Here is a 24,076-nt window from a genome sequence, read left to right as displayed (position 1 = left end):
GGAGCACTATTTAGTGAGAATGATAAAGAGAGAAGAGAAAAACTGGTTATGTGACGTTCTGTAATCAAAAGCAGTGCACTGCTCTTAACAGACTTTAATTAGATTATGATGACATAAGAAACTTAATTCCTACTGCTGTTAAATATTAAACAGATGTAAGTGACACAAGACCTCCCGATGTCTTGTTTCAAGCAGTGCGTTGGTTGTCCTCTCCTGGACTGGGACAAATTTAGTTCAACTTTGTAACCAAATGTAGACAGAAAGAATGTTAAGATCAGACAATTTTTTTCTTTGTTTAGTGTCTGAAATTACTGGTTTCAAAGATTGCTGTAGGGAAGGAAATGGGCCAACAAAACATGAAATGCATCAAATGGTGCTGTTGGATGTGCAGCCGGCAGACAGTGCTTGAGGTCTTAGATTTTTTTCTTTTAAAAAATATTTTATTTTATTTTTACTAATGTGTGTGCATCTGTGTGGAGTATGTGCACATAAATCCAGTATCCTTGGACTCCAAGGGCCAGAGGAATTGGGTCCTGGTGGAGCTGGAATCACAGGTGGTTGTGAACCAGCCAATGTGAGTGCTGGGAAGCAAACAGGTTTTCTGTAAGAGCAGTGCATGCTCTTAGTGTCTCAGTGATCTCTCTGCTCCCTTTCCCTTACATTCTAAAAAAGGTGGTAATTTAAAGATACATTCTTTTCATTCTTAGATTTTTTTGAAAAATATTTTCCATTTATTTATATTGTCAGTGTACACACACCTATGGAAGTCAGAAGGTTACTGCAGTTTGATCTCCCCGTAGTCCATGTGGGTTCTGGGGATGGAATCCAGGCTGTGAGGCTTGGTGGGAAGCACCTTTACTTGCTCAGCCATCTCACTAAACTGAGCTATTTTTTTCTTTATTAATGTTAGCAGTATTTGTCCTTTGTGGTTGGTTTTGTTTGTGGAATGATTGTAGGGGTCATTACTGAAGCATGTTCTGCCTTAGGTGCTGGGTGCTCGCTTTTATTTGGGGGGATACTAAGTGTGATTTGTAGAGACAGTCTTCATCTTTTTTGATATTACTTTAGGTATTTCTTCAATGAAATGACCTTGTCATACTAGATTTTCTGTTCTTTTGATGTTTTATAACCTCTGTATTCTGTACTAACCATGGTTTTAGTCTTCTCAATAATCAGAACAAAGTCAAGAAGTAGACAATTGTATCATTGGTTTTAGATCAATATCATCTCTTCTTCTATGGTTTTATAAACCGGTGGAATTTCAGAACTAATGAAAGAAATCTTTAAAGACACATTAATAAAATGCCCACTACCTATGATGGGACACCTCGTGCAGCCTTGAGGCAGGGGGAAGGGCTTGGATTTGTCTCTACTGGATGTGCCTCCCCATGGGAGGTTGTGCCTTCTTGTGGGGGTGTGGGTGGGGGATGGGTTGGGGGAGGCTGGGCGGGGAGCAGGAGGAGGGAAGAGGGGGATCTTTGATTGGTGTGTAAAATACCCACAAAATACCTGAATTTAATTAAAGGAAGATTATGTTTTTCACATTTCTTACTTTTCTGTTGAGTTGTCTCAGGTTAGTTCTGTAAGAGGCAAGTATTACCCACAAAATTCTGTTATTTGCTATCAAAGACATGTATTTTTTCCCCTAACTATTCATTGTCTCTCTCTAGAGTGCAGAAATTGGACTGAGAGAAAATGATAAACACGAGGCTTGGGTGCTATCATTACCAGATGGCAAGGGGCAAGAACCTGGTCTAGTATGCGAGTACATTTGTCTGCTTATCACAATGTTCAGCACTTAACATGTGGTACAAGCAAACACGGGGTTACTCGGATTCACTGTTAATTAAATGTTTTGGCTGAAAATTATTTCCCCATATGGTGGAATAAATCAGTATGAAGCAAGTGTTTCAAATTTGGACACAAAACCCAGCTGCCCACAAACATATGTCCTGACTCCATAAGCAGCATCTGAGAACATCAACCTGATACAGAGGACCTTTAGCTCGTCTGAAGCTCACAGACAATCTCACACACAGATCTATCCAGACTGCAGCAGATGTGGAGCTCAAAGGAAAAAAAAAAAGGAAGACCAAAAATGTACCCAGTACACCACGGAAGAGAAGCATAAACAGATAGTACAATACGGTTAGTTTCCTTGGATTCTAACCATTTATCTCACAAGCTGAATTCAAGAGAAGGCAATGGATTTCAAGAGCTGTTCCATAGGGAGGTAAAGATGTCTTAGAAATTGCAGAATGCTAGAAGATGCAGTGTGAGTCATGGCACATTAATTGTCCCCAGCTATCTAACCATTTATCTCACAAGCTGAATTCAAGAGAAGGCAATGGATTTCAAGAGCTGTTCCATAGGGAGGTAAAGATGTCTTAGAAATTGCAGAATGCTAGAAGATGCAGTGTGAGTCATGGCACATTAATTGTCCCCAGCTATCTTTGGAGATGAACTACAGATGACACCATTGAATGGGTCTTTGAAATATCACACAACGGTAGGTGGCAGTGACGTTCTGTGCTTTGATAGTTAATTTGGATGTGGTTTGTTCTGGGCCTCTACTTCTATCCTGTTCCTTCACTTATAACTTACTGCAGTGCGGTCAGCTGGCTCTCTTCCTTTTGTATGCACAGAAGCTTTCCTAACCACCAGCACACCTGGATAGGCTTCTGCTGCCCGTACACAAGCAGACTTGAGTTTGGAGAAGTGTTCTAGTATGAGTTTCTGTTAATTAGCCCACATAGGAGGGCTGCCTTGTACTTAACATGCTGGTGTGGTGCTTGTCTTAGATCATCTGACATCCACATCGAGTTGCTTTCTTTGTTTCTGAAATTGCTTTTGAACTGTTTTGTATCCACAGCTTTATGGGATATTATGCTCACCACCTGTTCTTACCTCAACCTTGTCATAAAGGACAGTACTTACTTTCCAATGGGACAGTTTTCTGTTTCTATGATTTTTTTTTCAGAAACAGTGAGTTAGCTTTTATTGCTTCTAATCATAATCTCCCATTCTCAAAAATAGACAGATAGGAATGAATTGGAACATCATACTGAAAATCAATACAGTGTAAGGGTGACAAACACATATTTTAACTTTATGTGGTAAATTTGCACTAAAATTCCTTGAAGATGGAATCTTTTAACAAATATATGCAGTATAAACAATGAGCTTTGGGGTGAAGGGATTTTAAGCCTACAGATATTGGGGGCAGATGCAGAGGCATTATATTTTAACATTTTATTATCCCCACTTGCACGTGAGAAGTCAGTTACTAGCATACGCTTAGCTTTATATTATAGTTTTCCAAACATTCCATAGAATTTGGGTAAAATACACAGCATAACTGTCTTCATAGCTTATTTAAATGCTTATTATGTTGAAAAAATAACAATTCATGCAACTAAAGCTTTATCAATTACTTGGTTCCATCATCTCATTATTTAAAATATTTAATTAAGGAATATTTCTATGTCAAGGATTGATTATAGGAGTTTTAATCAGAGGTTAAGCTATTAAAGTGGTTAGGCTGATTCATCTACCCGCATGGTCATCAATAAAACATTTTAGCAATTAATTTTTTCAAGGAATTGACAGATGCAGAATGCATATAAATCAAGTATATACTCAGTAAGTGATTTGCAGTTTAACTTAAATATGATTGAATAACAACACTGGTTGCATTAACTGGCTTGGGAAGAAATAAGGTTCTAAAGCTACCTTTTAAGAATCTAATTTCTAGTATGTTCTTAATTTATTATTTAAATTGAATTTTCCACCCTTGAGATACTTCATCGTAACATATTTTGGGACATTGTGCTCAGAGCAACCTTCTAAAGAGGAATGTTTACCATGATTCCCTTTTCTCGTCTGTCAGTGATGGATATTAAAAAAAGTCAGACTAGGAAGTAGTATGTAATTTTGTGGGAACACAGAGCCAGCTTTCAAAATAGAATGGATATATATATATATATATATATATATATATATATATATATATATTCCATATAGTTTTTAACCAATAAACATTCTTATTGTTTACTTAAAATGTAAGATTTTACCTTATTTTTAAGCATCATTTACATGATAACATCCTCAAAGAATTCATAGTCTGTTATAGTCAGACTTATTCATCTACTCTTATATTTTACTCAATTTCTGTTTCAACGTTTTTTCCTCTGAATGTCAAGGCAGCTTTTAGAAAGTTGTAGGTTGATAGATCTGCTGAATGAAAGTTTATCTATAAGTGATGTTTGGTGTAAGGTACAGAAAATTTCTGTACTCAGGTAAGTATATTTGCTTCTCCACATACATAATGCTGCAAATCCAATCACAGCCACCAGGAATTATATAGCTATCAAGAGGAAAATGAGTAATCAGAATAATTCTCACAGCAGTCACCCTGTTAATTTCTTGGAAACAGGAGTACAAGGCTGGTTATCACCTTTTAGATAGAAGCTAAGTGGCTCATGTTATTATTTTGAGGTGGATTTTTTTGACAATACTCATTCAGAGCTAAACTTTGAACACTACAAAAGCAAGCAACATTTTACAGGTGGCACATCTACAATTTAACTGAATGTAACAAATGTTAGTATTTTTCTAAAAAAAAAATTACTAAAATTAAAAATTAAGCCTCCCAGGAAAGAGTGCAATTGCCATTTCATTATGAAATGTTGGAACACGAGACCTGCCTCCTATATTGTAAACAGGATTCTAATCAAATTATAGACACCCTTTGTCTTATGATGGGGGAAGTATCATAAGTGGAAAATTCACTTTCCACACCTAACCTAGTGAGCAGACTTCACGTCCCTGCTGCTAGTCACAGGAGTGGTCAGGCAGACAGGAGGCTGCCATGCCAGAGAGAGCCATGTCATTAGCTGAGGAACAATGTGATTCCACATTCAAGGCATGTTTTTATGTACTGGTTTATTTTATTTTTCATATTTTTGTATTTACATAAGCTGAACCATCTTAAGTCAAATCATGATAATTTGGTCACTATGTATATACTCGAGCCAAGTGCATTTGTAAATACTAGACAGAATTAAATATCTATTAAGGACATTGATTTTCTTAATTTAAAAACACATCACCATTCCTGGCTTTAAATTTCTTTCATAATTAGTTTTAAAGTTATCATTAAAGTGTTGGGTTTCATCATGAAACTCATACATATGCATCATTATATCATTACAGTTTGTCCTCAGCTTCTCAGTTTAGTTTCTGTGAGCCCCTATAAGCCCAGGTTAGTTGATTCTGTGGGTAAAATGGACTTTTGAAGTATTTTGAGGCCGGGCGGTGGTGGCGCACGCCTTTAATCCCAGCACTTGGGAGGCAGAGCCAGTCGGATCTTTGTGAGTTCGAGGCCAGCCTGGACTACCAAGTGAGTTCCAGGAAAGGCTCAAAGCTACACAGAGAAACCAATAATAATAATAATAATAATAATAATAATAATAATAATAATAATAATAATAATAATTTGAGATTTTAAGAATGATCCATGAGGAAACTTTTCCCTTCAACATTAGCAAGGGTAAAGGGTGCTTAGCAAGAACAAACAACTCAGGTGTCTTAAATGTAGTTTATTTGTTGGCGACACAACTAAAAATGAACAGTTAGAGTTTGAACAAAGAGTTTATAGGCCACTGTAGTAGAAACAGTGGGCCAAAGAGATAAGGATGAGGGGAAATATTGGAGCTCAATGGGAGATGAATACATGGATAAACATCATCTGGGAGAACACCGCAGTCATGGGATAGCACGGATTCTTCCAAAATGCTTTTTCAGAATTATAAATGAAAACAAACAACTACACCTTCACTCTCTCCATTTATACTCCCATCTTCTGCCTTAGGCACTCATGGCTGAGTTCAGACAGACACCAAGATGGTAAATACATACTGGAAACAACAGTTCATGGAGGCAGCTGTCAGAGAGGGCTGGCTGTGAGATGGAAGAAGAGCACAAATAAGCGCCATGGGGACTCTAGCCTTCCTGAGCTTTGCTCTACACCATTACTATAGCTGTGAACCTGTCATCATTATGCAAAGCTCGATCCGAGGAGCCTTGTTTCCCATTCCCCTTGGCATCACAGTGTTCCTATACAACATTAGATTCCACAGATTTTCTGTGAAAATCTTGACACCTCTCTTCTGAGTAGACACCTTCCATCATTGTCAAATTGCATTTTCTATTTGCTTTTATTATGACAGTGCTCCCATTTTGCTTGATTTAATGATTGAGTTTTGATATATTAAAATTTTGTTTTTATTTTCTCAAAACCAGGATTCTTCTTGGTTACCCTTGTGCCCCTGAGGCATCTTACTGTTACTGGTAGATTAGAAGTGGCCTGAATTTTTTTTTTTTTTTTTTTTTTCCGAGACAGGGTTTCTCTGTGTAGCTTTGCGCCTCTCCTGGAACTCACTTGGTAGCCCAGGCTGGCCTCGAACTCACAGAGATCCGCCTGGCTCTGCCTCCCGAGTGCTGGGATTAAAGGCATGCGCCACCACCGCCCGGCAAGGCCTGAATTTTTTTAAATGAGTCCAGAACAAAGTGTTTGGGTTTGGGAACAGTTTCTTCATGGGAAAGGAAAATCAAAGTAGGAGATTGGAGAATTTTAAAAATGATAGAACAAGTAAGGACAATATAGACTTAAAGTAAAATATGAAAGAGAACATGGTTGAAACTTAGGGAGAAAAGAAAATTAACAAGAATGAAAAGCATCTAGAAGAAGCACCTAATGGGCACATAAAAGATGGAATTCAATCCACATAATTATTCTTATAATTATTGAGAAAAATACAATTGTAAAATGACATTTATTAAGATTTCATGGAAGAAATTATCAATGTTTATCTGTCCTTCAAATTCATCAAATTTCATTTATTACAGTTTCTAAATTTGAATGAAGGGATGTCAACATCATTTCATAAATTTATAAAGTATTTTAATTTTTATCAGCCAAACCATTCAAATGTGCTATTTGTGTGTAACTAGTAAGAAGGAAACACATATGCTGTTGTTCAAATGCTCTGGTGAGTAATTTTCTGTTGTTCCTAAAACTACTGCTGATATTTAAAGACTGACCCATTCACCTAAAGTTTAGAAAGCTCAAGGCAAATTTTAGAAGTATTTCTTGACACACAGGATTACTAAATACAGAAGAACATATATACTCCACAAATTCATAATGCTGCTTTTGCTAAAATTTATTTCATATAGTCTGGCTAGGAGAATAAATATTTTGCTAATTTCATAACATTTCCTTTAAATAGCCATTGTTTCCCACATATTTTTCCATAAAAATGGAAGAGAGAGACAGAGAAAAAGAGAGGGAAGAAGGGAGGAGGAGGAGGAGGGGGAGGAGAAATGGGGTAGATCACATAGAGAATTTCAATGGGTTTTTCTGTTACTGAGGTATAACAAAGTCACCAGTTTAGGTTAGCAATTACAGAACAGCAGAGAAAGAGTGAAACCTCCCAGGAAGAAACAGGTAGGGCAGTGTGACTATTTTTAGTGTGTTCCGGGTCATAGGGCTATTCCTGTGATGGCAAGGAATGAAGATCCTGGCCTTAAGAAAAAGAGAGAGAGCTCCCCAAAGATCTTCTTTTGAGGTCCGGATTGACTGATTTCCATATGAATTTTGTGCTTAAGGATAAAATGTTTACTGTTTTGAGGCATTAGCTCTTCCTGGAGTTAGCCAACTGCTGCCAAAGGTAGTAAAGACAGATGTCAAAGCACATGACTATAGAACATAAAAGATAAGCTTAAAAGAAGAAAGGACTAGGAAAAAAAAAAGAGGTCAGGAGGAAGGGAAAAGGAGCATATTATTCCATAACAACATTAATGCATAGAGAAAGAGCAAAACAAATTAATTTTTCAGTCATAAAAAGGATGTAACCAACCAGTTTTCCTGTGTGAAAGAGGACTATCTAGTGGCATGAGGCATGATTTCAGCCCAAAAAAACCATGTGAAAACACTGGTGTTTAACATTAACCATGTGATTTTTATCCTGTCTTGTACTACTCTATGAGGCAGAAGTAAAAATACATTTAAACAGTTGTAAAATTCAATATAATGGCTTGTCTGCAGTATATTATACATATCATACAAATAAACAGCAGCTTTTCTTTCAATGACGACTGCCTAAATTCCCCATCAGTACAGAAAATATACTCCTGTGCTGTTTTCCAGCAAACAGAATTACACACAGGAGACAAGCATGTCCACCTGTTTCCTTATATCTACTAAGTACTTTTGTGAACAGGGAAAGTAAGACAGGAGGAAGAGGAAAAAGGGACAACATTTCATGAGAGAGTGAGGAGTGAATAAGTAGCTATTTAATATAGTACTTCTGATAAAAGACTAATAGATATACTCTTTAATCAATAACATTTACGGAGGGTGCTGCAGATTAAAAATAATAAATAACTCAAGAGATGATGTTTGAGGCCACGGAGAGCCTCAAATACAATTTTATTTGTAATTTAAAGTACGTGATTTTGTGAATTATGGATTTAAGATTGATTTGCAACAGTTCAATTAATGATCTTGGTTGCTTGTCAATGAGAAGAGGTAGAGGTTGTAAGAGTGCATGTAAATTAACTTTCCTCTCAGTATTCTACCAACTTCTTCCACACTGACAAGTAATCAAGATGATTCGGCAGAAACGGCAAGTTGTTTAGCTTCTCAGCTCCCTGCCACTAAAATATGATGTCAGATAATTTGTTCCTGTTTAGTTCTAGCTTGATTACTTCTGTTTCTCTGAGATTCGAATTGATGAAGTTTTACTTTAGTTACATGGCAGTGTTAATAAATGCTGTCATGTTTATTAATGAGATAACAAAATTGTATTGTTATGTTTAGAGGACAGAGTCAAGTTCATGTAACTTAAAGGAGTTAAATGTGATGGAAGGTTAATTAAAGTCCATGACCTGTTTGGAATATGTCTTTGGTGTCAATATCAATATAACTTTCAATGAAAAATACCCAAACTAAGAATTAATTTATAAGGTAGGCATATAATAGCCTGCCATTTAAATAAATAAAAAAAAAGATCCTAACAGCTCTTGAAGAAAACTTCTGAATTAAATAAACAAGAAAATGTTGAACATAAAACAAAGTTCAGTGAAGGTTGTCTAGAGCAGGGTCAGCTTAGTTCAGTGTGGCTTTTCACACACTTGCTTGTCCTCCACATCCTTCCCAGGCCTTCAAGCTGTTTCTATAGAGGCACAAATCCTTTGGAAAACCTTCCTATAGATGTCTCTAAAATGTATACACAAAGATTTAAAAATATGTAGAATTAGTGGGTAGGAGAATACACATTAAGAACATTTCTTAATTTTCATTGTTTCCTATTTTTCTGACTGAGGTTAGAAGACAAATATTGACATGGTGGACTAGCCAAAAATGTGATACAATTAATAGAATTCTATGGACAAAGTTTCAACTGTTCAAATGAAGCTCTAGCCACAATAATATTTCAGACTGATAATTTCCTCCTCAATGAAAGACTTCATTGAGAAAACTGATTCCCCCCTCCAATTTTCAGGCAAATAAAGTAGAACAAATGTCCATATCTATACACACATTTTCTACTGGACTTTGTTTGAAATTTTATGATAACACAGAGATCCAAGAGGCTTCCAATTTTGTTGCTGTTGTTATCTTCTCTGAAACATGTAGGGAGTGAAGAAAGCCTTGAAATAATGAATAGGTGCTGTTTCTATGAGCATAGTCATGTCAAAGACCCCAGAGCCTCAGAGCCATGGAGACCTGGTAAAGTCTTTTCCCTGGGGTGAAGCTAAGGGAAATGCCAAATCTTTCCTTGGGGGACCCACTGCAAGTATTTCTGTACAGTATGTGGAGAAAATGTCCACCATAGCTTTTCCCCAGAGTGTCTTTATGGGCTGATGACTGCTCACCTACAGAAACTAGTCCTACTGAGATTAGCTAAACTTGTGCCTTGTCAGTGGTATAACATACCTTCCAGGTCTGTATGTAATAACACCACTTTCTTGTTCAGTTGTATGAAATAATCCTGCCTCTTTGTTCAACTCTATCTAATAAACATGCTGAGCTTCTGGGACACAGTGATGTGTCCATCAGAGAGCTCCCAGTTCCTCCGACCCCAGTTTTCTGTCCATTTGTCCATCTGTTTGTCTACATCTTCATTCCCTTGCTGTTCCTGTCAACTTTATCCCTGAGGCCGTGTTAGCTCAGGCTATCCTCATACTTGAAGTTATTCTCTGCTTCTTTCTCTTGAGTGCGGCAATGATAGATATGAGCCTTCATGTTCAACTTTGGACTTCTAATTCTTCAAGTACTGTGGTGGTATTGTGTTCCCCAAAATATTGTGCACCCTAATAAACTTATCTGGGGTCAGAGAACAGAACAGCCACTAGATATAGAGGCCAGAAAATAGTGGCACACACACCTTTAATCCTAACATTCCAGAGGAAGAGATCTGCCTGGATCTCTGTGAGTTCAAGGCCACACTGGAAACAGCCAGGCATGGTGACTCATGCCTTTAATCCCAGGAAGCGATGGCAGAAAGCAGAAAGGTATTTCAGGCATGAGGATGAGGAACTAGAGGCTGGTTAAGCTTTTAAGGATTTTCAGCAACAGTTCAGCTGAGATCCATTTGGATAAGGACTCAGAGGCTTCCAGTCTGAGGAAACAGGATCAGCTGAGGAATTAGCAAGGTGAGGTGGCTGTGGCTTGTTCTGCTTCTCTGATCTTTCAGCATTCACCCCAATATCTGGCTCTGGGTTTGTTTTTTTTTTTAAAATAAGACCATTTAAGATTCGTGCTACAAAGTACTAACTTACTTTTTAAAATTTTGGGAAAAAATGAAAACAGAATGTCTAAAAGGAAGAATTATCAATTTGTAATTTGTAACAGTCATACAGTAAGGGAATTAGAATCCCTGAAAAAAAAGTTCTGGGATCATAAATTGTAGTGGGTAGCTGTTCTAGCTTTGAACTGGAAGTACTACTCCCAGTGAGGCTTCTGGTAACTGTCACTCCTACCTATGACCTGACCCCTGAGGCAGGGCTGAGACTGGAGGTCTTAAGACCCGAGATCCTGATGTGCCAGCTCTCTTGGTTCCTGGTGATCCTGGATGCTGGATGGTAGACTGAGCAGAGTTCTCCAGAGAATACCGCTGGACTGCACTTCACCTCTCCCAGATCCTGTAACCAATCCCTTTACTTGCTGTAAGATACCCCAAAATAAACCTCTCTTTTAACTACATGGAATTGCTTTAATAAATCCCCCAATAATAAATGGCCCACTTCAAGAGTCAGGGCATCAAGAGAAAGACTCACCCCTTCAGATAAAAATTCTCTTTTAGTTTAAATAACTTCAATCTACAGCTAATTGTATATGTGCGAGCTTCATGTGGCCCACAGCTAATTCTACATGTGTAAGCTTCCTGTTTTACTTATTCTTTTCTATATTCTGTAATGTTGCTATGAGCAATACAAAGACGACCTGAGAATTTTCTTATCCCCTCTTTTGGCTAAAACTCTAAATTCAAATTTTCATGTGTATGTTATGTAAACTTGTCATTTTTCTCTTAACATGGACAAGTGTTTACATGTAGGGCTTGTGGTCAGGGACTCCAGTAACCTCAAATCAAGTCTTTCTACTTTAATAGTATATGTATGCTTTTTAAAAGGGGAACATACATTTTATTAAATAGAAAGTAATGGAATATGCTGATACTTACCATTCTGACTGAAGAATTGTGTCTCAAAAACTATAATCAACCTACCAATGATAAGATCAGAGGACTAAACACAAAGGAAAGCCGAACACACTCTCCATGAAACAGATGTCTTTCTTGTGATCACTAATGTTCCCAATTTGCTAAAATCTTTGGGACAACTATGTAAGTTATAGAGCATTCTGTGAATTTCATTATGAATGAAATTGGGTAGTTGTGTATCTTAAACATAATGTCCTGAGGCTGGAGAGGTGGCTCAGTGATTAAGAGCATTTGCTGACAGACTCATTTGTGAAGTAGGATGTACACAAGGTCGACAGTTCAACCTCACATTGGGTGAGAGCAGTCCATGTACCAGAAACACCTGAATTCCACTAGTGTCATGTCATGATTCAGGATTTTAAATTCTGGAAATTGTTGTTGATTTTTTAATTCAGCTGTCCATTCTTGGCTGTGTATATATGGCTTCATCTTAACATCCCGTTCTTCTCCACATCCCTCTGTCAAATGCCAGTTTACTATTGCGAGGCGTGAGCTTAGTTACTCTTCAAGAATAACTGTTTCAGCTGCTGTTCCATTGCACATCAGAAGCCATCGGCCCACTGCCTATTCAGCTGCCTTCGAAGAAAAGGGCACTGTACCTTTTCCAAATTGCGAAGGCCACTTCAGGGATGGTGCCATATTGTCCTGGCCTCAGAAGATGCTACTTCACAAATGAGTCTGTCAGATATGCTAAGCCTATAGGCTGAAGATGATGCCCCAACACTGTGGAGAAACCTCAGGTGACTGTCCAGGCAGCTGGCTGTTTCTGTCAACTCACAAATTTTTTGGAAGTTGCTTGCATGCACTTTCTGTTTTTATTTTTGTTAGCTAATATTATTTCCTTCTTGGGTCTCTGAGGGAGTTGAAGATTAGTTAGTTATAGTTGAAGGTTAGTTAGTTATAGTTGAAGATTAATTAGGATAGAAAGTGAATTAGATACATTTTGGACTTAACAAAATAGGATAGATAATGAAATTATTTTCTCTGAATTTGTCAAATACAAATGGACTAGACATTGTTTAGACATTTATTACTTGTATATATTGTATATAGTCATTGTACTTTTGTATATAGTTTTTCTTTTGTTAGTTATAACCTTTTTCTTTTTTTTCCTTTTTATTAAAATAGAAAAGGGGAAAAAAAAAAAAAAAAAAAAAAAAGAAACAACACAAATGGGGGGGGGCGTTGGGGGGAAGGTGAGGGGGACGGGAGGGGGGAGAACAAGGGAATCCGTGACCAATATGTAGAACTGAATTGTATTGCAAAATAAATTAAAATAAATTAAAAAAAAAAAAAAAAAAAAAGAGCATTTGCTGCTCTTGCAGAGGACCTGGGTCCAGTTCCCATCACCCACATGGAGACGTGCAATAACCATATGAACAAAGTAAAAATTAATTAAAAATTTTAACTTAAAGAAATAGTATCCATTTCATCTTATGTCATTAAATTTATGGGTTTAAGTTTGCTCACAATAAATCTCCTACATCTGCAGTGATGTTCCTAATAAATTTTGTTATTTGTAATTTGTGTGTTCTTTTGATGGCACTGATTCTAATTAAAATTTATCAACTTTACAGAACTTTTCAGAGTCAACTTTTGGTTTGATTGACTGATTTTACTTTGTCCAGTACTAAATTCCATTGATTTCTATTTCTACTTTTATTTTTAATAATCTTTCTCCCATTTTCTTTTGATTAAATTTGTTTTTTGACTTTTAATTTTTGAGAACATGTAGATAATTCATATGAGCACTCTTCTCTTTCCTAATTTCAGAATTTAATGCTATAAATATTCCTTCAAGCACCACTTTAGCCACATCTTCAATTTTTAATATATTGCATTTTTTATTTTGTTAAAATATTTTTTAACTTTCTTTGTGACATTTAGAACATGCAGCATATAGTTGCATAGTGTTATAAGTTTAGATACTTTCTGTATTTCTAGTTTAATTACATTATCTCTTACACAGAGAGAGCATATCATCTCTTCTAATTAATGGAGAGATGCTGCTGCACACATCAGGAGAATTTGAAATTAATTTATTACTCACAAAAGTAATTTTTAGAGATCACAGGTGTAACCTGATTTGCAATAGTAAGAGAAAAGAAGTAATGGTTTGAGCCAGATATTAAATAAGATGTAAAGGTTTCTGCCTACAGGCCACAGATTTTGAAATCTAAACTTCTCAGGGGCACTAAGAAATGGGGTTTATGGACTTGAAAACATCAACGTGCCCTGATATTGAATAATAAAGGAAGTGTGGTGATATTTTATTTGTGCTTAATAAAATTTGCCTGGAGATCAGAGGAAATAGCAAGCCATTTTAAGTTAAAAAAGAATTCAGGCAGTGGTAACACATGCCCTTAATTCTATCCCTTAGCAGGCAGGATCTCTGTGTGTTCAAGGCCACACCAGGGAACAGAGTTAATTGTGGTGATACATGCCTTTAATCCCAGTACCAACCATAGAGGCCTGGAGGTCTGTACAGACAGACAGAAAGTGACAGAGCTGTGTAAGAAGAAGTGAGGTAGTTGGGCTAAAATAGCCAATGAGAGGGCAGAACAGCAAGGCAATAAAGGTGTGGGTAGACAGGAAGTAACATGAATTTGGAAGCTGCAGAGTTGGTGAGGTAAGGTTGGCTGGTGGCTTTCCCTATTTCCCTGATCTCTCTAAGGCTTTAACCCATATTTCTGGCTCGATGTTCTTTTTTATTTAATAAGACCATTTAGAAATTTGCTTATAAGGAAGGAGGCATGAAGACTTTCAGTTGTCAACAACAGCAACCAACAACAACAAATGAACAAAAAACAAAAACTCATCCCTTATTATAACTTAGTCCAATATTTGATTGATAACAGAAATGTACTTTGAAAGTGTTAAGGAATGAATTTTAGCCATATGCTTGTTTAGAAAACGGCAATAAAAGTAAGACTTTAGACAAATATGTATTTAATTATCTCAGGCAGTTGTTCAGACTAAGGAACAAAAAACCTACGACATTTACTGATTAAGAAGGGCATCATTATTATTATTATTATTTTTTAATTTTTATTTTGCAATACAATTCAGTTCTACATATCAGCCACGGATTCCCTTGTTCTCCCTCCTCCTGCCCCCCTCACCTTCCCCCCAGCCCACGCCCCATTCACATCTTCTCCAGGGCAAAGCCTTCCCTGCAGACTGAGATCAACCTGGTAGACTCAGTCCAGGTAGGTCCAGTCCCCTCCTCCCAGGCCGAGCCAAGCGATCCTGCATAGGCCCCAGGTTTCAAACAGCCAACTCACGCAATGAGCACAGGACCCGAAAAAAAAAAAAAAAAAGAAGGGCATTATTATCAAAATTACCTTGTTTTATTTGTTGTGCTATTTGAGTGATCTTGCCCATGGTTTCTATTCATATGTATCATTAGTCCCTTTTAAGTAAGCAAATGAGTTATATGATTAATCAATAAGTAGTCTAATGTTAGTCATTATCAGCAGTCATGATAACAGGAAGCATTACTCATCATTAAGTTATCCAGGCCATCTTACATATAATTAAGTATATTTTAGGTATTTTCTGCCTTGCTCTGGGCTACTATAAATACCTTGTGATAATATCCAATAAACAATGGACATTTCTTTTCTACAGATTTGGAGGCTAAGAAATCTAAGATTCTGGTAAAGACAAATTTGGTGTCTGATGAAAATAGCTCCCTGATTCCCCAGTTCATAGAAAGGTATCATTAGTTGTGTCCTCAAATAGAACAAGAAAAGAAATAATCTTCTAGAAACTTCTATAAGGACAATGTGATATTTAATATTCTCTGTCTACATGGTTGGATATAATAATCCCAGCCATTGTTAAGACACACTTGTGTATGTTTATGAAGGCATTTCCAAAGAATGGGAAGATGCACTTTGAATGTGCTTGACATGGTTCCATGGGCTAAGAGACTGGGTAAAATAAAGGAGGAAAAGCCCAGTTTAACATCAGTGTTCCCCTTTCTCTTCTTGTTTTCTTAGTAGTCAGCTTTGAAGAAACAACTCTGTTCCTTGACCTACCCCTGACATTATAATATTCTACCCAAGTAAAAGGAGTCAAATACCATGTAATGACCCCCCCCCCCCGAAAGTGATTCAAATAAAAGTTTAAGTTGTTCTGTCAAGGTATTTAGTCCCAGTGACAGATGAAAAGCAACCAATATAGATACTAAAAATTTATTCCCTAGAGCACTGTATGAATTAATCCTCTCTCAAAGTCTGGGGTGATATATTGAGTGCCCTAATAAACTTGCCTGAGGATCAGAGGACAGAACCAGCCACTATATTAGACACAGAGCCAAGCAGTGATGGCACACACCTTTAATCCCAGCACTTGAGATCTTATGTCTTTGCTTGGGAAGCACACATGCCTTTAATCCCAGGAAGTATTATGGCAGGGCAGAGAATTCTCTGTTTAGATCTGTATCCCATTTTTTTTAAACTGGATTTTTTTAGTCTCTAGTTTCCTGAGTTCTTTATATATTTTAGATAGCAATTCTGTCAAATGTGGGGTGGGAGAAGATATTTTCCCATTCTGGAGGCTACCATTTTGTCATTTTGACATTGACCTTTGCCTTACAGAAGTATTTCAGTTTCCTGAAGTCCCATTTGTTAGCTGTTGATTGTAGTGCCTGCGCTATTCAGGAAGCTGTCTCCTGTGCCAATGTGTTCAAGGCTGTTCACCACTTTCTCTTCTATTAGATTCAGTGTATCTGGTTTTATGTTGAGGTCTTTGATCCACTTGGATTTGAGTTTTGTGTAGAGCGATAGATAGGGATCTATTTGAATTCTTCTACATGCCGATCAATATCCAGTTAGACCAGTACTATTTGTTGAAGATGCTTTCTTTTTTCCATTGTATAGTTTTGTCTTTTTTTTTTTGCCAAAAATTAGGTGTCTATACATGTGTGAATTTATGTTTGGGTCTTTGATTTAATTCCATTGATCCATCTGTCTGATTTTCATGTCAGTACCATGCAGTTTTTATTACTATACCCTGTAGTAGAGCTTGAAATCAGGGATGATGATACCTCTGGATGTTCATGTATTGTACAGGATTGCTTTAGCTACCCTGTGTTTTTTGTTTTTTCACATGAAATTGTGGTACATTTACACAATGGAGTATTACTCAGCTGTTGAAAACAATGTCATCATGAAATTTGATGGCAAATGGATGAGACTAGAAAAGATCACCCTGAATGAGGTAACCCAGACCCAGAAAAACAAACATGATATATACTCACTTATAGGTGGATATTAGCTGTAAAATAGAAGATAACCATGCTACAATCCACATACGCAGAGAAGCTGAGTAACACGGCAGTCTCAGTAACACGGCAGTCTCAAGGGGGATACATGAATCTTTACTGTGAAGGGAAATAGAATAGACATTGCTGTTGGTTGAGGGGAGGGGTCTGAGAGATGGCGTAGGAGGGGAACAGAAGGGATCAGGAGAGGGCAAGATGGAGTGAGAGAGTACTGGGAGATACATCTGGAATCTTGGTTCATCTCTGGGACATGATAGAGATTTAGTGCAATGGAAACACCTGGGAATCAATGAAGGTGACTCTAGCTAAGAAGACTCCAAGTAAAGAGGGATGTTGAGACTTAACCCGCCATCTCCTGTAACCAGGCAAGACTTCCAGTGGAGAGATTAGGACACCAACCCAGCCACAAAATCTTCAACCTACAATTTATTCTGCTTATAAGATGTGCTGGGATAACAGTGGTTCAGAAAATGTGGGAGTGACCAAGCAATTACTGGCCCAGTTTGAGACCATACCATGAAAGGGAGCTCATGCCTGAGGGCCAGAACCCAGGGATGGGATAGCCCAGAGACCTAGGATAGAAGTAAACATGACTGGCAAAAACAAGTCAATGAAATGATTCCTAATTGATTACTAATGATATTCTGCTATACTCATAGATTGGTGCCTAGCTCAGTTGTCATCAGAGAAGCTTCACCCAGCAACTGATGGAAACAGATGCAGAAACTCACAGTCAAACATTAGACAGAGCTCAGGGAAGTCTGGAAGAGGAGGAAGAAAACCTGTAGGACCCAGTGGGGTCAAGGGCAACACAAGAAAACCCACTTAACCAACTAACTGTGGCTCACAGAGGCTCACAGAGACTGAACCGACAACCAGGGAGCCTGCATGGTGCTGATCCAGACCTTTTGTATGTACATTACAACTGTGTAACTTGGTCTTCTTGTGAGATTTATAACAGTGGGAGTAGGAGCTATCTATCTATGGCTCTATTGCCTGCTTTTGGAGCCCTTTTGTCCTAATAGGTTGCCTAGTCAGCCTCAATAGAAGAGAAGGTGCCTAGTCTCACTGCAACTTAATATACCATGGCTGGCTGATATCCATGGGAGGCCTGCCCTTTTTTTGAAGAGAAACAGAGGAGGAGGAGTAGATAGAGAGGGACATGGAGGGAGGGGAAACTGAGGTAAGAATGTAAAAACAAAATAAATAAATAAACAACAAACAAAAAGCCCCTTTCCACAGACCATCACAATGACAACTAGGTTTTATCATATTAATTTGGGAACCACGATTTAAAGATTTATTCTATATTATTCCTATTTAGTATTAGTAATTATTTGCTGACTGGATTATTCATACCTAGAATAATACCAGAGACCACTAAGCCCATGACAAGGGCATGAGCAGCTTAATAACCATATTTTGTCTTGTATAGCTGGAAAAGAAGCATGGACAGAGAGTCCAAAAAGGAAATGCTTATCCCTAACATGGTACACAGATTGAATATTGCCTAAGATTCAAGTCTTGATGGCATAAGAGTGGAGGAGTAGGAAAGTGTTGCTAAAATAAAATCAGATCAAGAATTTTGACAGATGTTGGAGGAAAGTCCCCTTTATGAAGGGCTGCGAGCTTGTTGGTGTGACCAGAGCAAGAATGTTTCTTAGAAGTGGAAAAAACAAATCACAAGGATGGGTAAAATTAACATTTTAGGTTTGGGAACACAGTTAATTTTGTGGAGTTAGTATTTAGGAAAGAATGGCTAACCAAAGTCAAAGTTTTTAAGACTGATTGGGAAATAGTAATGAGCACTAGTGATTCATTTAAGGATAGGCCATTGCTTAATATCTCTCTCTCTCTCTCTCTCTCTCTCTCTCTCTCTCTCTCTCTCTCTCTCTCTCTCTCTCTCTCTCCTTTCTCTCTCCTTTCTCTACCTTTCCTAAGATTCTCATGCTGGATGTGTTGGCTAGGTTTTATGTCAGCATGATACAAGCTAGAGTCTTTTGAGTAGATGGAACCTCAATTGAGAAAATGCCTCCATAAGATCAGTGTGTAGGTCATTTTCTTAATTACTGATTGATGAGGGAGGACCCAGCTCATTGCGAATAATGCCCTCCCTGGGCTGGTGGTTCTGGGTGTTCTAAGAAAGCAGGCTGAGCAAGCCATGAGGAGCAAGTCAGTAGGCTGCATTCCTTTATGGCCTCTGCTTCAGCTCCTACCTCCAGGTTCCTGCCCTGTTTGTGTTCCTGCCCTAACTGCTTTTGATGATGGACTGTGATATAGAAATTCATGCAAAATGAATTCTCAGATTGCTTTTGGTCAAGGTCTTTCATTACAGCAATAGAAACCCTAAGGCACCCAGCAAGCACTCTACACTAGCTGTATCCTCAACCATTTTTTTACATAAAAAGATTTTTTAAAGATAGTTTTGCTAAGTTGATCAGGTTTATCTTGGACTTACTCCTAGTCTGGGTAAGCCCTAAACTTGAAATTCCCCTGGGCCAGCTTCCCTATGAAGTTGGGATTAGGCCAATGCCACCAAACTTGGTTCAGTATGATTAATTTGGGTCAACATAATTTCAAATTCACTAATTTTTCCTCACTAATGGCATTCTTGGTGCTATCAATGCATGCATTAATTTGGTGATTTCTAGTACTTTTTGTACCAAAGTTTTCATTTCTCTTCTGAATTTCCTCATCCATTCATGGCTACTGTCCCATTTTCAGTAAGATCCTTCCATAAAGTAGCTATGGGTACTTTGAATCCCTTGTTTGATTATTCAAACCCTGAGGTCATGCCTGACTCTAGTATACAACTAGAGTACTCCTCTGTTTCTTGACATCATTACTTCTTTATATTCTTTATATTTTGTTATAGTTTCTTTCTTTTCACTTTCATAAAACACCCTGACCTTGTGATATCAACACCACAAAGAAGTTTTCTGAATAACTCTTTCTTTTGTTAGTTCAGTATCATGTGAAAAGATACCAGCATCCTTCCAGAGTTTTTGACGATTTATTTGTTTTGAGATAGTGTCTCATGGAGTTTAGGCTGGCATAATTTACTATGTTTCTGAGGATGACCTTGAATTTCTAGTCTTTTAAAAGCTATAGTTCTGGACCACTACATAGGGTTCCCAGAGTTTTTATTTCACTTTACTACATGGGTAACTGTATTCTTTGAGGGGGCTTTGGTAGTTGGCCTTGCTAATAAGGAATTATTGTTTAAAATGAGATCAGAATATGTGCTTCATCAAAACATTACTGATGTCATCTAAATATTTTGGTAGCATAGACTTCAGACAATCCAGTGGCCAGAAATTCATCATGTCTATTTTTAAGATCCATGCCAGAGAGATCTTTGATTTTCATGGGTATTCCACTGTTGAGGTTGATCTCTGTGCCTCAAAAGGTCTGTTTCAAGTTGCTGTGTCCAGAAGTGCCTCTGCTGGTATCTATGAGGCTATATCAGGAAGATGATAAGATGAGGTACATGGGGAAGGGTGTCGCAAAAGCTGTTAGGCACATCAATAAAACTACTACATCTGCTCTGGTTAGTAAGGTACTGAATGTTGTGGAACAGAAGATCAAGAAACTGATAACTGAGATGGAGGGTCTGAAAATAAATCTAAATTTGGTACAAATGTATTCCTGGCAGTGTCCCTGGTTATCTGCAAAGCTGGTAATTTTGGAAAAGGCATATCCCAGTACTGTCTCATCACTGACTTAGCTGACAAACTGAAAGTCATCCTACCAGTTATGGCTTTCAACGTGATCAATTCGGGTTCTCATACTGTCAACAAGCTGGCCACACAAGAGTTCGTGATCCTCCCAGTGGGTGCATTAAGTTTCTGGGAAGGCATGCACATTAGAATGAAGGCTTACCATAACCCAAAGAAAGTCATTAAAGAGAAATATAGGAAAGATGCCACCAATGTGGGTGATGAAGACAGGTTTGCACCTAATATCCTGGAGAACAAAGAATCGTTGGAGCTGTTGAAGAGCACAGTTGGGAAGGCTGGTTATTTTGAACAGGTCATCATCTGCATGATATGGCTGCTTCTGAGTTCTTCAGGTCAGGCAAATATGACCTGGATTTCAAGCCTCTTGATGTCACCAATCAGGTGCATGATGCCTGGCCAGCTGCCTGATTTGTATAAGTCCTTTATCCAAGAGTATCCAGCAGTCTCCATTGAAGATTCCGTTGATCAGAATGATGAGGAAGCTTGGCTGAAGCTTACAGCTAGTGCAGGCATCTAGGTAGTTGGGTGACAATTTTATAGTTACCAAGCCTAAACAGATTGCCAAGGCTGTAGCTGAGAAATCCTGCAACTGCCTCCTGCTCAAAGTGAACCAAATCAGCTTGGTGACCAAATCTCTCTAGGCAGACTACTTTGCCCAGTCCAGTGGTTGAGGCATATTGGTGTACCATTGCTCTGGAGAAACTGAGGATACTTTCATCGTTGACCTGGTAGTGGGACTCTGGTGAGTCTTGCCAATCCTAATACCTGGCCAAATAAAACCAGATTTTCAGAATTGAGGAGGATCTAGGCAGTAAGGCCAAGTTTGCTATTAGGTCCGTTCAGAAACCCCCTGACAAAGTAAAGCATGTGCTGGAGATGCCTGGAGTCCCCAGTCACCACTCACTGCTCAGACTCTGTTCCAGATGTCATCAAGGGGGCTCGGGGCCACCCAGTGCTTGCCCATCCCTCTATTCCACTGTTTCTTTAGAAGTTTAAAGACACACCTGACCAATCAGAGCCCTGCTAGGAACCACATGTGACTGGTTCAAATCAGGCTTTCTCTCACCTCATTTCAGGGCTAGTGTCTGTGTGTAGCCCTCTTACCTCCAGTGTAAACTTTGGAGAGGACACAGGCAAATCCCCCAGTGGTTCTATGTGCAAAGTAAAAGCCCCAGTGACCCATTAAAAAAAGACAATGACAATGTACATTATATTCCTAAAAGATGATTGCTGTGGGATGTTCTGTATGGCAAATGTATTGCTCTGATTGGTCAATAAATAAATCACTGATTGGCCATTGGCTAGCAGGAAGTGTAGGCGGGACAAGGAGGAGAATTCTGGGAAGTGGAAGGCTGAGTCAGAGAGACACTGCCAGCCAAGCCGCATGTGAAGATGCCGGTAAGCCACGAGCCATGTGGCAAGGTACAGATGAATGGAAATGGATTAATTTAAGCTGTAAGAACAGTTAGCAAGAAGCCTGCCATGGCCATACAGTTTGTAACCAATATAAGTCTCTGTGTTTACTTGGTTGGGTCTGACGGCTGTGGGACTGGCAGGTGAGAGAGATTTGTACTGACTGTGGGCCAGGCAGGAAAACTTTAGCTACAGATGATTTGCATTGAAATGCTGACACTAGTCACCTGTTCTTAGAAGAGTTCATTTGGTTGTTTTGATTTCCATTCTCCACCATGAATGTTTTCTTTTCATTACTGTCCATGCTTTGTGAGTTATGATTTGTTTTTGTGCATTGATTTTGATTACATCTCTGGGCCTCTCCATCTTTGTAAATCTTATTTTGAAATGGGGTTGAAGATATAAAATGTATGCTTTGTACTGTCAATTCCCCACCAATCTTTGTCCAAAAGAAAATTCAATGATATTCACTTACATTTGTTATCAAATATAATTTGGTATCATGATATTTCATGTTTTAGGAGCTAGACAAGTCCCTATTATATAAGTCATTTTTATTCTTAATTTTATTTTTATTTTTTTGTTTTTCAAGACAGGGTTTCTCTGTAGCTTTGGAGCCTGTCCTGGACTAGCTCTGTAGACCAGGCTGGTCTTGAACTCACAGAGATCCACCTGCCTCTGCCTCCCGAGTGCTGGGATTACAGGCGTGTGCCACCACCGTCCGGCTATATAAATCATTTTTAATTTTCTGATTTTTGGACTAATATTCTACTATAATGAATTGTGAGATATTGAAAGTACAAAATACTTTTATTTTTGAATTAAAGAAAAGATGAGTAAATAAAAAATGTGGCAGCCAACATATGTCAACATACATTCAAGCACTAGAATTGTATTTCTACATCTGTAAATATCATACAATCATCCTACTATTGATATAAAGAGGTCAGCTGAAGGTAATGGAGGATTCATGATGACTGCCAAATCCAGTTTTTGGGAGTTAATCTAGGATTATGATAGAATAGTACTAAAATAATTTATGTACAGATACAGTAAGAGGTAACCATATGTTTGCTGTGAAACGTGTGTGTGTGTGTGTGTGTGTGTGTGTGTGTGTGTGTGTGTGTGTGTGAGAGAGAGAGAGAGAGAGAGAGAGAGAGAGAGAGAGAGAGAGAGAGAGAGAATGAGAATGATGGCTTGAATTGGAATAGAAAAAATATTTTTACTGTTTTTCAGATCTGTTTGAGTAAAATGAAATCCTACAGAAATTCTTACATATGAGAAGAATAGTGTGTTGGAAGCAATAGATCTCAATAGGCCTGTCTTTTTAATTTCAGGAAAACAGAGTAGAAAATTATGAAAGTGAATCCATTTGCAGGCAGCTCATAGGAAGAGTTAATAGAGCAAAGAAAATCAGTGAACAGTCAATGCATACACATACAGACACTCTATTTCTCTTTCATCTATTTTTCTGGCTGTCTTTCTCTTATGTTGTACTTTAGATTTCTAGCTTAATAATCAAGGGCAGTAAAACTGTATAAGAAAGGGAAATGTAGGCTATAGATGCCAATAGATATAAAAATTCTCAACAAAACATTCAATGATGTGAACACAACATTAAACAAAAACAATCACCATATCAGATAGCAGCTATTTCAGGTAGTGGGAGCTAACTCACCTTTGGAAAATAAATAAATTAATTCACGATATGCACATGATAAATGATATATATATATATATATATAATCATATCAGTAAATGCAGAAATATCATCTTATAAAATCTGTTCATGAGTTTTAAAATTATGAACAGACTTGGAATAAGGAGGTCATTGTCAATTTTGC

General features: G+C 37.9%; 1 pseudogene; it reads left to right on the top strand.

Moving 5' to 3' along the window:
* The first annotated feature begins 20,382 nt into the window (after window positions 1-20,382).
* LOC128097013 (alpha-enolase-like) lies at window positions 20,383-21,815 on the top strand (annotated as a pseudogene).
* The last annotated feature ends 2,261 nt before the right edge of the window (window positions 21,816-24,076 follow it).

Source organism: Peromyscus californicus, unplaced genomic scaffold (genome assembly GCF_007827085.1).
Source record: "Peromyscus californicus insignis strain IS unplaced genomic scaffold, ASM782708v3 Scaffold_5__1_contigs__length_169319896, whole genome shotgun sequence".
NCBI classification, from domain to species: Eukaryota; Metazoa; Chordata; class Mammalia; order Rodentia; family Cricetidae; genus Peromyscus; species Peromyscus californicus.
This window is presented reverse-complemented; position numbering and strand designations above follow the sequence as displayed.